The sequence below is a fragment of the Lissotriton vulgaris genome, chromosome 3_1 (genome assembly GCF_964263255.1).
Source record: "Lissotriton vulgaris chromosome 3_1, aLisVul1.2, whole genome shotgun sequence".
Classification (NCBI taxonomy): domain Eukaryota; kingdom Metazoa; phylum Chordata; class Amphibia; order Caudata; family Salamandridae; genus Lissotriton; species Lissotriton vulgaris.
The window spans coordinates 1037971516-1037986214 of record NC_141689.1 but is presented as its reverse complement, the minus strand read 5'-3'; the positions used below and the strand labels follow the sequence as shown (position 1 = coordinate 1037986214).

The window sequence follows — 14699 nt, the reverse complement described above, 5'->3', positions numbered from 1 at the left end:
CTTTCGTCTAATGTGGTTGGAGTTATCCCCCATTCGCCAGTTCACAGTGACGGGGGGGGGGGTTCTCTCTCCCTTCTCCAATGTGTCCCCTCCTGCTCACAGGAACGCAGCATTAAGCAAAGCTGTCTGGGGGATTCCTATAATTGTAATGTCTTCATTAGGTAGGCCGAGGCTTCCCAAATTGGAACCCAGGCTCCACCATGTAATGTACCTTTGCTGGCCCACTACACACTCAGTGTATGAACACAGTGCACACTCTATGCAGTACTGCTCCATTCATGCATCGTGTCCTCACAGGCGGCACACATACATTCAGCAAACACATTCACTCTGGGACCTGTTCATTACAGTAGCCTTTCTTTGTTGTGCAATGATGTTCTACTTAAAAACACACACTGCCAGTGCACTTATTTATCATACCTTTCAGGTGTTATGCTTTTCGCAAGCACCCAAATACCCAGCACATGCTTTCACTGTGCACGCACTGCACAGCACTACATCTCTCATATTATGTATTTCACACTGCCAACACAACAGTTTCAGCACACAGCCGACGCACCCTACGACCGCACCAACGCCCCCCACCACCACCATCCGCGCCTGGACCCCGGTCGACACCGAAGACACCATCCGCACGATGAACTCCATCCACTCCGGATCTCCAACTGACCCCTGCCCTCACCACGTCTTCAACAAGGCCGACTCCGTCATCGCACCTCACCTGCGGGACATCATCAACGTCTCCTTCGACACCACCACCTTCCCAGAGAGCTGGAAGCACGCCGAACTCAGCGCCCTACTGAAGAAACCATCAGCGGACCCCACCGAACTCAAAAACTACCGACCCATCTCGCTCCTTTTCCTGCCAAAGTCATTGAGAAGACCGTCAACAGACAGCTGGCCGCCTTCCTCGAGACGAATGGATCCCTCGACCACTCACAGTCTGGCTTACGGGCCAACCACAGCACCAAGACCGCCCTCATCGCAGCCACCAACGACATCAGATCCCTGCTCGACAACGGAGAAACAGCGGCCCTCATACTCCTGGACCTCTCCGCGGCGTTCGACACGGTCTGCCACCGCACCCTAGTACAACGCCTCAGCAACACCGGGATCCAAGAGAAGGCACTGGAGTGGATCATCTCCTTCCTCGCCGGACGAACCCAGAGAGTCCGCCTCCCCCCGTTCAGATCCGAGGCCACCGAAGTCATCACTCAGTCCCACGCTGTTCAACATCTACATGAGCCCCCTTGCAGCCATCGTTTGCCAACACAACCTCAACATCATCTCCTACGCCGACGACACCTAGCTGATCCTCTCCCTCACCAACGACCCCGCCACCGCCAGAACCAACCTACACGAAGGGATGAAAGACGTAGCCGATGATGAACAGCCACCTGAAACTGAACTCAGATAAGACGGAAGTCCTCATCCTGGGATCTTCGCCCTCCACCTGGGACGACTCCTGGTGGCCCCCTGCCCTGGGCAGCGCACCCAAATCGACAGACCACGCACGCAACCTGGGCTTCATCCTGGACTCCTCCCTCTCCATGACCAGACAAGTCAACGCCGTCTCCTCGTCATGCTTCAACATCCTCCGCATGCTACGTAAGATCTTCCGGTGGATCCCCACCGAAACCAGGAAGACGGTCACCCAGGCCCTCGTCACCAGCCGTCTGGACTACGGCAACTCCCTCTATGCCGGAACCACAGCCAAACTTCAGAAGAGACTCCAACGCATCCAGGACGCCTCGGCACGCCTCATCCTGGACATCCCCGACACAGCCACATCTCCAAACACCTGGGAAACCTGCACTGGCTCCCCGTCAACAAGAGAATCACGTTCCGACTCCTCACCCACGCACACAAAGCTCTCCACAACCAAGGCCCAAGATACCTCAACGACCGCCTGACCTTCTACACTCCCACCCACCAGCTACGATCGACCAGCCACGCCCTCGCCGCCGTCCCCCGCATCCGAAGAGTCACAACGGGAGGAAGATCCTTCTCCTACCTGGCTGCCAAGACGTGGAACTCCCTCCCCATCCAACTCCGCCTGACCCAAGACCACCTCTCCTTCAGGAAGCAACTCAAGACCTGGCTGTTCGAGCAGTAGCGGACCCCCTTCCCCCAGCGCCTTGAGACCCTACGGGTGAGTAGCGCGCTATACAAATGCCTGATTGATTGAACATACACCCAGTACATGCGCTCAACATGCATGTACTGCACAGCACTGCTCTATCCCCGTAGTGTACCATTTCCATGCACACATACGACCAGTGTAGAGTCGCCACTCCTACGCAGCACTTTAGGCATGTAGGACGAGGGTGAATTAGGCACACAGGAGTGGAACTTTTAAAATGGGGAGTGAGCCTGCAGGCCTAACTCCAGTGACACAGGGTAAAAAGGACCTGTTCACTCCAATCTTCATCTACCCAGTAGGCTGCCACCAGAGAGCTCGTGCTGCTTAACTCTGGGTCAAGGCAGTGGCCTTCCAGCACTATGAGGGTAGTGCTTTGGTCACCCCTCCTGGTCCATCAAGATCGCAATTTGTGAGACAGGACTATGTCATGGAGCACACACATGATATGTGATTGCTGATAAAAACGAAAATCAAGAAAGACAAAATGTGCACTATTCAAATGCTTTAAATATATTTTAACATGCAGAGAAACTCAGCTGTAGCTGAGGCATTTAAATAAATATAAGGCAACCTAAACTTGCAATGCAAAATACCAAACATTTAGCTTTGTACCCCTTTATTTAGGTTTTGAGTTTAGAAAAAGTTGATATATGACATTTATGATAGGATGCTTTTAAGTCATTAATTGAGTGTTCATCAAAATATATTTGAAATGAATAAATCATCCCACCGTTACTTTGCTATATAATTCTCTACCTTTCCCACACTTATGTTTCTAATTTTAGCCCTTTCCTCATTATTTCATTGCTTACTGGTCCTCTGTCATGAGGTGTGGCTACATTTCGTCCAATGGTCTAGTGTTCAGTACTCAGAGAGGTCCTACTGCCCCCCCCCCCCGCCTGACCTACGTGTTGCTTCCTTCTTAATGAAATACTGGTCATTTGTCCTCATGGGTATACAGGATCCTAAGGGAGCCACACCTACCTGCATTTTGTCTAATTCTATTTTATCTCACTGTTCCTATTTCCAGAATCTTTTACATCTTTCACTGCCTATCTTACTTAAGTTCTGGCAAATTTAACTTAACTTTTCTTATCAGGATGAATAATCAGCCCACTTTCATCATGTAACCCTACCCTCAAATTACCCTTTACACATCATGTTGACTTGCCAAGATAAATTGAGCACTGGTCAAACCCTTCCAAACAGATTGAAGAGAGGGCCAATTGCCAGCCACCACATGCAAGACTAAGGGCTCCTTGGCATCATTATGATGACATGCCATATGCCACCACTGACTAGTTCATCACTCAAAAACCTCAATGAGTTGTTCCACCTGCCCAAATGCCCAAATAACCTAGAAAAGGGAGTTTGGCTGACTCCCTAGTTTGGGCTTTTTTGGGCCTCTTTTGTGTTAGCTGTCTATTAATGAAGCCCAATTGAGCAATGCAAAACATAGAGTAGTCCTTCTGTCAGTTCCTTGCTCATGATTGGATGGTTTTCTTGGCACTCTCTACTGCTTAGATTGCTTTCCTCACTCTTATTGTGTTTGTCTCTCATTCAAGCCTTTTCTTCTCACTCTGTTTTGATTGTAAAGCAGGATTCCTTTCACTACATACATCAGATCTTGCACTGCAGTGAATATGAAGTATTATTTTCTCTTATTTACTCCTGCTGCCACATCTTCTGTCGTCACCTTCTCTTTGTTAAAACTACACTCTCAACATGTCCTTCATCCTCCAGAGACTTCGGGCTCTTAGCTCAGCTCAATGTTGTATTGGCAGGTGATAATCATCATTTATTTTTTAACCATTACAATATGTCTAACAGAACTTCCATGTGCACACGTATATATATGACAGACATTTCCTAATGTATTTTAATCAGCTTTAAGAATATCCATTCTTATATGGCTGACGTAGATGTGTGTTCATTTGCCGATAGCATCTTTGAATGGATTTTTTCTTAACCCTTTCAGTGTGCACGACGGCTGGGAGCTGTCATGCTCAATGGTGCTAATGTGCGCAGGTTGGCTCCTGGCTGCCCTGGCACAAAGCACCGGAAATCCCTCAGGTGCAGGCACCAGAGGGATTTCTTTTTCTTCCCCAAAGCCTCGGGAGCTGGGGAAGAGCTTCCCCAGCTCCAGAGGCCCCCCGTGGTTTCTATGAAATGATGATCTTTGCATGTTGCGCTGACGTCATTTAACAGAAACCGAAACTGAAAGGCTCATTTCAGTTTTACTTTCTATGTGCTCAGGGGGCTATCTCAACCCCCTGAGCACGTAGAAAGATGGAAGAGGTATCATTGGAAAGGGGAGAATATCCCCAGTGGATCCCTGCTTGGGGATTGCCCCAGGAAGGGCAAAAATATTGGCCAAATTCAGTCTTTCTGCCCGCATGGGGGTAGAAAGCCCACTGGACACCAGGGATTTTTATTGCGGCAATTTCGATGAATGTGGGGGTTGCCCAAAACATGCATGCCAATGCCCCCACACCGGCCATAACTACAGCCTTTCTGCCCCTCCTGGGGGGCAGATGGGGCAGTAGTCCTCAATCTGCCCCTCGGGGGTAGAAAGCCCACTAGACACCAGGGATTTTTTGGGGGTCATTTTAATTAGGGTGGGGCTGCCAAAAATGGGCACGCCAATGCCCCATCCCCTGCCCCAATTACAGTCTTTCTGCGCCCCCTGGGGGGCAAATGGGGGCAGTAGCCACCAATCTGCCCCCCTGGGGGCAGAAAGCTCCCTAGACATCAGCGATTTTTTGGGACAATTTTAATTAGGGTGGAGACTGCCCAAAACGGCATGCCAATGCCCCCCACCACACTTACAGCCTTTCTGCCCCCCTGGGGGGGCAGATGGGGCAATAGCCCCCAATCAGCCCCCAGGGGGGGCAAAAAGCCCACTAGAAACCAGGGATTTTTGGTGGAAAATTTTAATTATGGTGGGGGCTGCTCAAAATGGGCATGTCAATGCCCCATTCCTTCAATCACACTCGAATGTTTATATTTTTTACCTCCCTATCGGTGTCCTGTATCTTTCCTTCTTACATATACACGTGCATTCTCTACTTGCTACATGTCTCTCTTTAACCTTAGATTCTATCATTTTTCCTTCTCTAAGACCTGTATTTCTTACGGTGAGCCCACTACCCACTTCAATATTGATTCACAATGGTTCTGCTCACATTCCTTGGTTTACTCTTGATTTTGTGTTTCCACATGTTCGTACACCTTTTTCTGATTCAAATACCCACCATAATGTTTTGAACTGTTTTCTCATTCTTTTCCCCATTTACGTGTTTATTTCATTTGTACCAGTTTCATGACAACCACTTCTTTTTTTACTTCATCAGAACATTGCCAATTCTAATGACGTTGTTGTATACAACTTAGGTTGTATGGTATTCTTTAAATCCGTTCCTTTTTTCTTTTTTTGTTCGCATCGTCTTTATTCACCTTGCACGTCCTCTTTTCTCTTTCATTGATTTAACGTGATACTTCACGCGCATGCTTTCACACCGACTTCGTTTGTTCCTGGACGCCACACGTCGCTTACACCGTCGTTTCTTGTTTCACAGAGGCATGGTAAGCACTCCATCGTTTACCCGTATATCAATATACCGTTCATTTGCTTGATCCTTCACGAACGTTCACGCGTGCATCTAGCACTTATTCACTTTACTCACCGGCATGCCATTCTTTTTAACCATTAAAGCTCAAGCACGTTGTTTATGTTGTCAGCACCCCCTTTACACCTATCGTAAGTTTTGAACCGCATGTGTTCACATTTCACCATTATCACAAGCGGACCGCCGGTCACGTTTACAACTTGTACCACGTTCATAACTTGTAACAGTATTTTATTTATTTAAATCTAGTTTGTTTTATAGACACTTTACGTCTTTTTTCACTTAACTCATCATGGCAACCACACTTCCGCATGATCCTTTTAGCATGTCACACTACCTCACGTTTATTTTTGTTTTATAACTCGGGCCCTCGTTCCTAAAACTAGTTTCCTGCATTTCTTCCTCAGATGTTTTTACCCTGAAGAAGAGCTCACGCTCGAAATGCATCGGGATGATTTATTTTAACGTCATGCCACTGCAACAATCGCAAATACTGTGAATTGTACAACCAGTTTGGAATTGTATACAATTTTGTTTCCAGAGAGAACATATGAATTAATATGATTCTACCATGAAAAATTAAATATCTGATGATATCAGCCAAACTACTTTTGACTAATTGAACTTTCTAACTTTAGCAGCTTGAGTTTTTGCACATAGAAGTGCTCAAGTTTCTCCCCTTACACACGTAAGCCTCCTCAGAATGCCCCACCCCACCACAATTACAGCCTTTCTGCCCCCCTGGTGGGTAGATGGGGCAGTAGCCCCCAATCTGCCCCTCCAGAAGGGAAAAAAGCCCACTAGATGCCAGGGATATTTTTGCCAATTTGAATCAGGGGTGGGGGCTGCCCAAAACGGGCATGCCAATGCCCCCACCTCGCCCACAAAAAATCCAGTCTTTCTGCCCCCCTGGGGAGCATATGGGGGCAGTAGCCCCAAATCTGCCCCCCATGGGGCAGAAAGCCCACTAGAAACCAGGGATTTTTTGTGTATTCATGTAGGGGTGGGGGGCTGCTGAAAATGGGTATGACAATACCGCCACCACCCCAGAGAAATTCCAGTCTTTCTGCTCCCCCGGGGGCAGATGGGGCAGTGGTCCCTTATCTGCCACCGGCTGGGTAGAAAGCCCACTAGGCACCAGCAACTACTCTGGCTTTTTTATGCATGGGTGGAGGCTGCCCAGAATGTGCATACCAATGACCCCACCCCTCCGCAATTAGCCTGAGTCTTTCTGCTCCCCTTGGGGACATATCAGGGCAAATCCCCCCCCACCGATTCCCCCCAGGGCGGCAGAAAGCCCATTAGACTTTTTTTTAGCAATGTGCCTACCTGTGGATTTTGGGCCCTAGCGCAGCTGGCACATAGGGGAAACTATCAATCTAAAGAAGCCCTAGGGGGAATAATGGAAGAGGCCGCCCCCCCGCTCAATCAAATTTCAACAACAAGGGCCTCCCCCATCTCACACCTATACCCGTTGAACCACTGGCAGAGCAAAACAGCCATTTATCCTACTGCCCTAGATGCGTCCCTTAACAATAACCTAAAGGGTCATGGTGTCTTCTTGCTTTCATGAAAAGTTACACCCAGGTCCAGTCCCACTCTCAAATTGTGAAAAAATATAAAGTGAGCAAAGAGAGAGTACCTCACTGTAGCAACATCCGAGGCGGTTCCTGGCAAGCAATTGCCAGTTTACCCACTTCTCATCATCGGACATTCTCTCTTTGTAGTGAGTAAACAACGAAAGGAAAGAACACAAATAGTGATTCCCCAGCTACTACTGGTCTGGTGCACGAATACAAATCTATATGTCCACTCGTCTAAATGAAATGTGAAAAAATGTGTGTACACCGAGAACCCCTGTGATAGCCAAGAGCAATCGGACATCACTGCTAAAATGTGGAGAGACTTGCTAGCTTAATAACTTTATTCTGATGCCGCAACAACTCCCAATTAAAAATGGTTCTTACTATACCATATACAGTTACTCAATGTCTACATGTTTCATTGTTATAAACTTCAGCAACTTCGTCTGGGCAAAAACGGGGTTCTGTTTTCAATCTTTAATTTTGTTGGTTCACAGGACCTGTAGTGATATTTAAAAACACACTCAGCGGAAATGAAATGTTAGTCCAAACACAGGACTTCATGTATCCACAAAAGTGAAGACAACCACATAAAACAAGTACAAGACACACAGAATAAAACGGTATCTGCTGTTTACCTGATGGCTGCTATTTACTGCATACCTACAACCATCACAGGCATTCAACACCGTGCCAATAGATCATGCGTCGTCTGGTGGCGCAATTAATATCTGGCCCCCTGCAGAGCAAAACACACAAATACAGTGAGGACATCAGATCGTTATATCTCTGCACTAACATTGTGCTATGCACCTGGAACCCAAACCTGGGGAAGCCAACTGGCAGTTCCATTGTCCGAACTGTGTTGCCTTGACCTTAAAATAGGGGAAACTATCAAACCTGTAACTTTTTGAAAACTAGACACCAAGGGGAATCCAGGATAGGATGACCTGTCTGGCTCTCACCAGTTTATTTTACCCAGAATCCCTTGCAAACCTCAGACTTTGTGAAAAGAAACACATTTTCTTCACATTTCTGTGGTGGAAATTCTGGAATCTGTTTGGATCCACAAAATTCCACCCACCCTGCGTTCCTTAAAGTCTTTTGAGAAAAATGGTACCTCACTTGTGTGGGTTGGCCTAGTGCCCACAACAGGAATTGGCCCAAAACGCAACGTGGATGCTCCACATTTTACAGTGCAAACTGACACTATTTTGCAAAGTGCCTAGTTGTAGTTTTTGAACCCTAGCTCTGCCGGCACCTAGGGAAACGTAGTAGACCTATACATTTTATAAAATCGGACACCCAGGGGAATCCAGGATGGGGTGACATGTCTGGCTCTCACATAGATTTAAGACTTTCCACCACATAAATGTGAAGAAAATGTGTTTTTTGACACATTTTGAGGTTTGCAAGGGATTCTAGGTAACAGAACCTGGTGAGAGCCATTCTACGTAGGAAAACGTTGGGGGATCCATGCAAGCCATACCTCAATGGACATTCCCGAGTGTCTAATTTTTAGGAATGTGTGGTTTTGGTAGGTTTCCCTAGATGGCCGCCAAGCCCGAGACCAAAAACTCATGTGACACCCCCTTGCAAAACAAGGTCATTTTCGGATACATAGGGGCAGCTGAGTTTTTGGTCCCGAGTTGGCAGCCATCTAGAGAAACCTACCGGACCCCACATTTCTGAAAAATAGAAACCCAGGGGAGTCCAGGGAGGTATGGCTTGCGTGGGTCTCCCAACATTTTCCTACCCAGAATTCCCTGCAATCCTCAAATTTTGATGAAAAAATCCTTTTAATCTCTAAATTCTGTGCGGGTAAGTTCTGGAATCTATGTGGATCGACAAATTTCCTATCACCCAGCGTTCCCCCAGGTCTCCCAATAAAAATGGTAGTTCACTTACTAGGGTGGGTCAAGTACCCGCAACAGGCAAGGGCCCAAAACGTATTAAGGCGACATCAAAATGACCTTTCACAAAACAACCTGGTTCTGCAAGGGCGGGTCATCTTGGTTTTTGGCCCTGGGCTCAGCGGCCATCTTGGAAAACTACCAAACCCACACATTTCTGAAAACTAGAAACCCTGGGAAGTCAAGCGAGGTATGGCTTGCATGGGTCCCCCAACCTTTTCCTACCTAGAATTCCCTGCAAACCTCAAATATAGCTGAAAAAAACAAATTTTCCACATATTTTTGATGGAATCACTGTGCCGACACATATGTCCTAGCCCACAGCGTTCCCTTCAGTCTCCCGAGTAAAATGATACCTCACTTGTTTGGGTGGGGCAAGGGCCTCTGACTGGGAAGAGCCCAAGACATAGGAAAAAGGGTATAGCACCTAGAATTCCAAGTGCAATTTATTTTTAAAAATAAGTTTTTAGCCAGTTATGCTTTGGACACCCACACAAGTGAGGTATCATTTTACTTGAGACACTAATGAAAACGCTGTGGGGTAGGCCGTTTGTGCTGCCACTATCTTTCCACACAAATATATGTAGAAAATGTGTTTTTTTCAGCTAAATTTGAGGTTTGACGGGATTTCTGGGTAGGGAAACTTTGGGGGATCCATGCAAGCCATAGCTAATTAGACTCCCCAAGGTGTCTAGTTTTCAGAAATGTGTGGGTTTGGTAGGTTTCCCTAGATAGCCGCAAGCCCGGGGCAAAAATCCTAGGTGCCCCCTCCAAAACCAGGTCGTTTTTTTGTTATAGGTAACTTTGAAGTTTCCACAGTATGATTTGGGCCGTTTCCTGTTGCAGCCACTATGCCTACCCACAAAAGTAAGGTGCCATTCTTATCTGGAGACATGTGGGAATGCTGGGTTATAGGAAATTTGTGTCAACCCCGTGATCCTACAACTTTCCCACACAGAAATGTGAGGAAAAATAGATATTTGAAACAAAATTTGAGGTTTGCAGGGAATTCTGTGTAGGGAAATGTTGGGGAACCCATGCAAGTCATACCTTGGAGGACTCCCCCGGGTGTCTAGTTTTCAGAAATGTGTGAGTTTGGTAGGTTTCCTTAGGTGGCCACCGAGCCCGGGGCCAAAAACTCATTGGACCCACCAAACAAAACCAGGTTGTTTTGTGATAGGTAATGTTGATGTTGCCTCAATAGGTTTTGGGCCATTTCCTGTTGTGGGTACTTGACCCACCCATGAGAGTAAGAGTACCATTTTTATCGAGAGACCTGGGGAAATGCTGTATAGAAGGAAATTTGTGGATCCATGCTGATACCAGAACTTTCCCACACAGAAATTTGAGAAAAAAGTGATTTTTTCATCTAAATTTGAGGTTTGTAGGGGATTCTCGGTAGAGAAATCCTGGGGGACGCACGCAAGAAATATCTTGCTGGACTCCTCAGGGTCTCTAGTTTTCAGAATTGTGTGGGATTGGTATTTTCCCTAGATGGCCATCGAGCCCGGGGCCAAAAACTCATGGGACCGCCCCTTGCCAAACTAGGTGCTTTTGTGATAGTTAATTTTGAAGTCGCCTCAATAGGTTTTGAGACCTTGCCTGTTGCGGGTACTTAACCCACCCACACAGGTGAGGTACCATTTTTCTTTGAAGACTTTGGGGAATGCGCGCTGGCTGGAATTTTGTTGATCCACACAGATTCCAGAACTTTCCACCACAGAAATGTGAGGAAATTGTGTTTTTTATTTTTTTTATTTTGAGGTTTGCATGGAATTCTGTGTAACAGAACCTGGTGAGAGCCAACCAAGTGACCCTATCCTGGATACCCCTGGGTGTCTAGTTTTAAAAAATTTATAGGTTTGCGAGGATTTGCTAGGTGCAGGCAAAGCTAGGGTTCAAACTCTACAGCTAGGCACTCTGCAAAAAAAGGGTCTGTTTTCACTGTGATAATGTGTTGTGTCCACGTTGCATTTTGGGCCATTTCCTGTTGCGGGAACAAGGCCTACCCACACAAATGAGGTACCATTTTTCTCAGAAAACTTTGGGGAACGCAGGGTGGGTGGAATATTGTGGATCCACACAGATTTTAAAATTTTAAGGGAATTTTTTTTTGGGACAAATGTTGAGGTTTGCAAGGGATTCTGGATAACATAACCTAGTGAGAGCCAGACAAGTCACCCCATCCTGGATTCCCCTGGGTGCCTAGTTTTTAAAAATGTATTGGTTTGCTAGGTTTCCCTAGGTGCCGGCTGAGCTAAAGTTCAAAATCTACAGTTAGGCACTTTTAAAATAGTTTGTTTCCACTGTAAAATGTGGTGCATCCACGTTGCGTTTTGGGCCATTTCCTGTTGTGGGCACTATGCCTGAACCACACAAGTGAGGACCCATTTTTCTCTGAAGAATTTGGGAATGCAGAGTGGGTGGAATTTTGTGGATCCACACAGATTTAAGAACTTTTCACCACAGAAATGTGAGGAAAATTAGTTTTTTTTACACATTTTGAGGTTTGCAAGGGTTTCTGGGTAACAGAACCTGGTGAGAGCCAGTCAAGTCACCTCATCCTGGATTTCACTGGGTGTCTATTTTTTAAAACTGTATGGGATTGCTAGAATTCCCTACGTGCAGGCAGAGTTAGGGTTCAGAATTTACAGCTAGGCACTTTGAATAAAAGGGTCTGTTTTCACTGTGAAAATGTGGTGTGTCCACGTTGCATTTTGGGACCTTTCCTGTCACGGGCACTAGGCCTACCCACAAATGTGAGGTACCATTTTTCTCGGAAGACTTTAGGAAATGCGGTCGGGTGAAAGTTTGTGGATCCATGCAGATTTCAGAACTTTCCACCACAGAAATGTGAGGGAAATGTGTTTTTTTTTTAACAAATTTTGAGGTTTGCAAGGGATTCTGGGTAACAGAACCTAGTGAAAACAAGAAAAGTCACCCCATCCTGGATACCCCTGGTGCCTAGTTTTCAAACATGTATTGGTTTGCTAGATTTCCCTGGGTGCCGGCAGAGCTAGGGTTCAAAATCTACAGCTAGGCACTTTGCAAAATAGTTTGTTTCCACTGTAAAATGCGGTGTGTCCATGTTGCGTTTTGGGCCATTTCCGGTTGCGGGCACTATGCCATCCCACACCAATGAGGTACCATTTTTCTCACAAGACTTTGGGGAATGCTGGAGGGTTGAATCTCGTGGATCCACACAGACTTCAGAACATTTCCACCACAGAAATGTGAGGGAAATGTGGTTTTGGTTTTTTATACACATTTTGAAGTTTGCAAGGGATTTTGGGTAACAGAACCTGGTGAGAGCCAGTGAAGTCTCCTCATCCTGGGTTCCCTTGGGTGTCTAATTTTCAAAAATGTATAGGTTTGCTAGGTTTCCTTAGTAGCAGGCAGAGTTAGGGTTCAAAACCTACAACTAGGCACACTGCAAAAAAAGGGTCAGTTTTCACTATGAAAATGTGGTGTGTCCTCATTGCGTTTTTGTCTGTTTCCTGTTGCGGGCTCTAGGCCCACCCGCACAAGTGAGGTACCATTTTTCTCAGAAGGCTTTGGAGAAGATGGCGTGAGCAGACTTTTGTGGATCCACGCAGATTCCAGAACTTTCCACCACAGAAATAAGAGGAACATGTTTTTTTTACACATTTTTAGGTTTGCAAGGGATTCTGGGTAACAGAACCTGGTAAGAGCAAGTCACCCGATCCTAGATTTCCCTGTGTGTCTAGTTATAAAAAATGTATAGGTTTTCTAGGTTTCCCTAGATGCCGTCAGAGCTGGGTTCAAAATCTCTGGGCAGATTTACAACTTCTGGCACATCTCTGCTAATCAGTAGGGATGCGCAAGAACAGTTGCAACAAGCCAAACTACCCGTGCACCACCACTGATGCGCCGCAAAATGCGGTGCACCGTGGCGCCCCAGATGGTAGTAAGATGCGTGTCGCATCCCCCGGCGGAAAGGCAGCGCATTGCTGGAGCCGCGTCGCAAGAGCGACTCAGCTCCAGTTAGGCTTGGGGTGCCCCTATGCCTAACATGCTGCGTCAATCCTTACGCCTGCTTCAAGCAGGCGCAGGGTTTTGACGCAGCATGTCCGTAAATGTTACTGAGGCGTTCCTGCGCCCGAAGGCCCCCCCCCCATGCCAGAACGGCCTCATGTGGTGCAGGGCTTTACAATGTGATGCATCTCCCTAGATGCGTCGTGTTGTATATACCCATCAGCATGGCGCTGGCTTTGTGCCGCTGCTGCGTCACAAAAGTGACGCAACAGCCGCACAAATGTGGCGTACGGGGCTTGTAAATCTACCCCTCTATATTTTGTTTCAATTTCAGAAATACATAGGTGTCTTTCATACCGATTTTTCCATGTATGTATGTTCCCAAATTAATTGCTATATACCAGGTAAATAATAAAAAACATTGCAAGACCCTGCTCAGTTATTGGCTCTGGTTTTGTCGGGTTCTTGGTGAACCTACAAGTCCTATGTATCCCCACAACCCGAAAGGTCCAGCTGATGTAACAGTATATTGTTTTCAAACAGCTGTCATAATTAGAAGAAGTTACAGGTTAAAACGTTGACACAAATGGCTGTTTTATTTCCCACTAATGTTCAATCTTTCCTATATTCAACGGTTAGTCTCTACAAAGAAACCTTGAAGGATCTACACAAATGGCACCTTGCTGAATTCAGAATTTTGTCCACTTATCTAAAATGTATAGCTTTCCAGGATCCATTATTGTTTTCATACCCATTTCTACCATTAACTGGAAAGAGGTTGAAAGCACAAAAAATACCAAAAATAGGCTATGTCCCAGAAAAATGCCAAAATTGTGTAAAACATTTTGGTTTTCTGACAAAAGTCTGCTTGTCCCTGAAAGCTGGGAAGATGGTGATTTCAGCATCACAACCCCTTTTTTGATACCATTTGCAGGGAACAAATGAGACGCTTTCATCTGTAGCCCATTTTTCCCCCCAAAAAAAAATTTTTGCTGTATTTTGGCTAATGTCTGGGTCCCCTCAAAGGGAATCCAAAAACCCGGGGCACCTTTTGAATTCCCATGATGTTGGAAAAAAAGAAGGCTGATTTGGCATGCATACCGTATGTGGTCAAAACGTTACAGGGGCCTAAGCGCGAACTACCCCAATTAGCCAAAGGCTTAGCCCAGGGGGGGAGGCCTAGCAGCGAGGGGTTAAAGCATAAAATATCCTTTCAAAGCTGACAACCAGGAATGCATGTGCATCCACAGAAGTCATCTAAAAATAATTGGAAAATCCAATATGGTTCAGGTTTAGGGTTGCCACCTAACTTGCTCCCTAGCAAAGCCACCATCATTTTAATGTCTCAGTTGAAATAAAAATAAGCAAAATCACCTAATGCAGGAATTTTAAGCCCTTATCTGTGTTCTAGACATGAGTAAATCATCCATGACAA

At 46.2% G+C, this 14699-nt stretch overlaps 1 protein-coding gene across 1 annotated transcript in view; it reads left to right on the top strand.

The window, feature by feature from the left end:
* Positions 1-14699, top strand: part of LOC147727361 (maestro heat-like repeat-containing protein family member 1) — a 192077-nt gene that overhangs the window by 40783 nt on the left and 136595 nt on the right. The window lies entirely within an intron of this gene.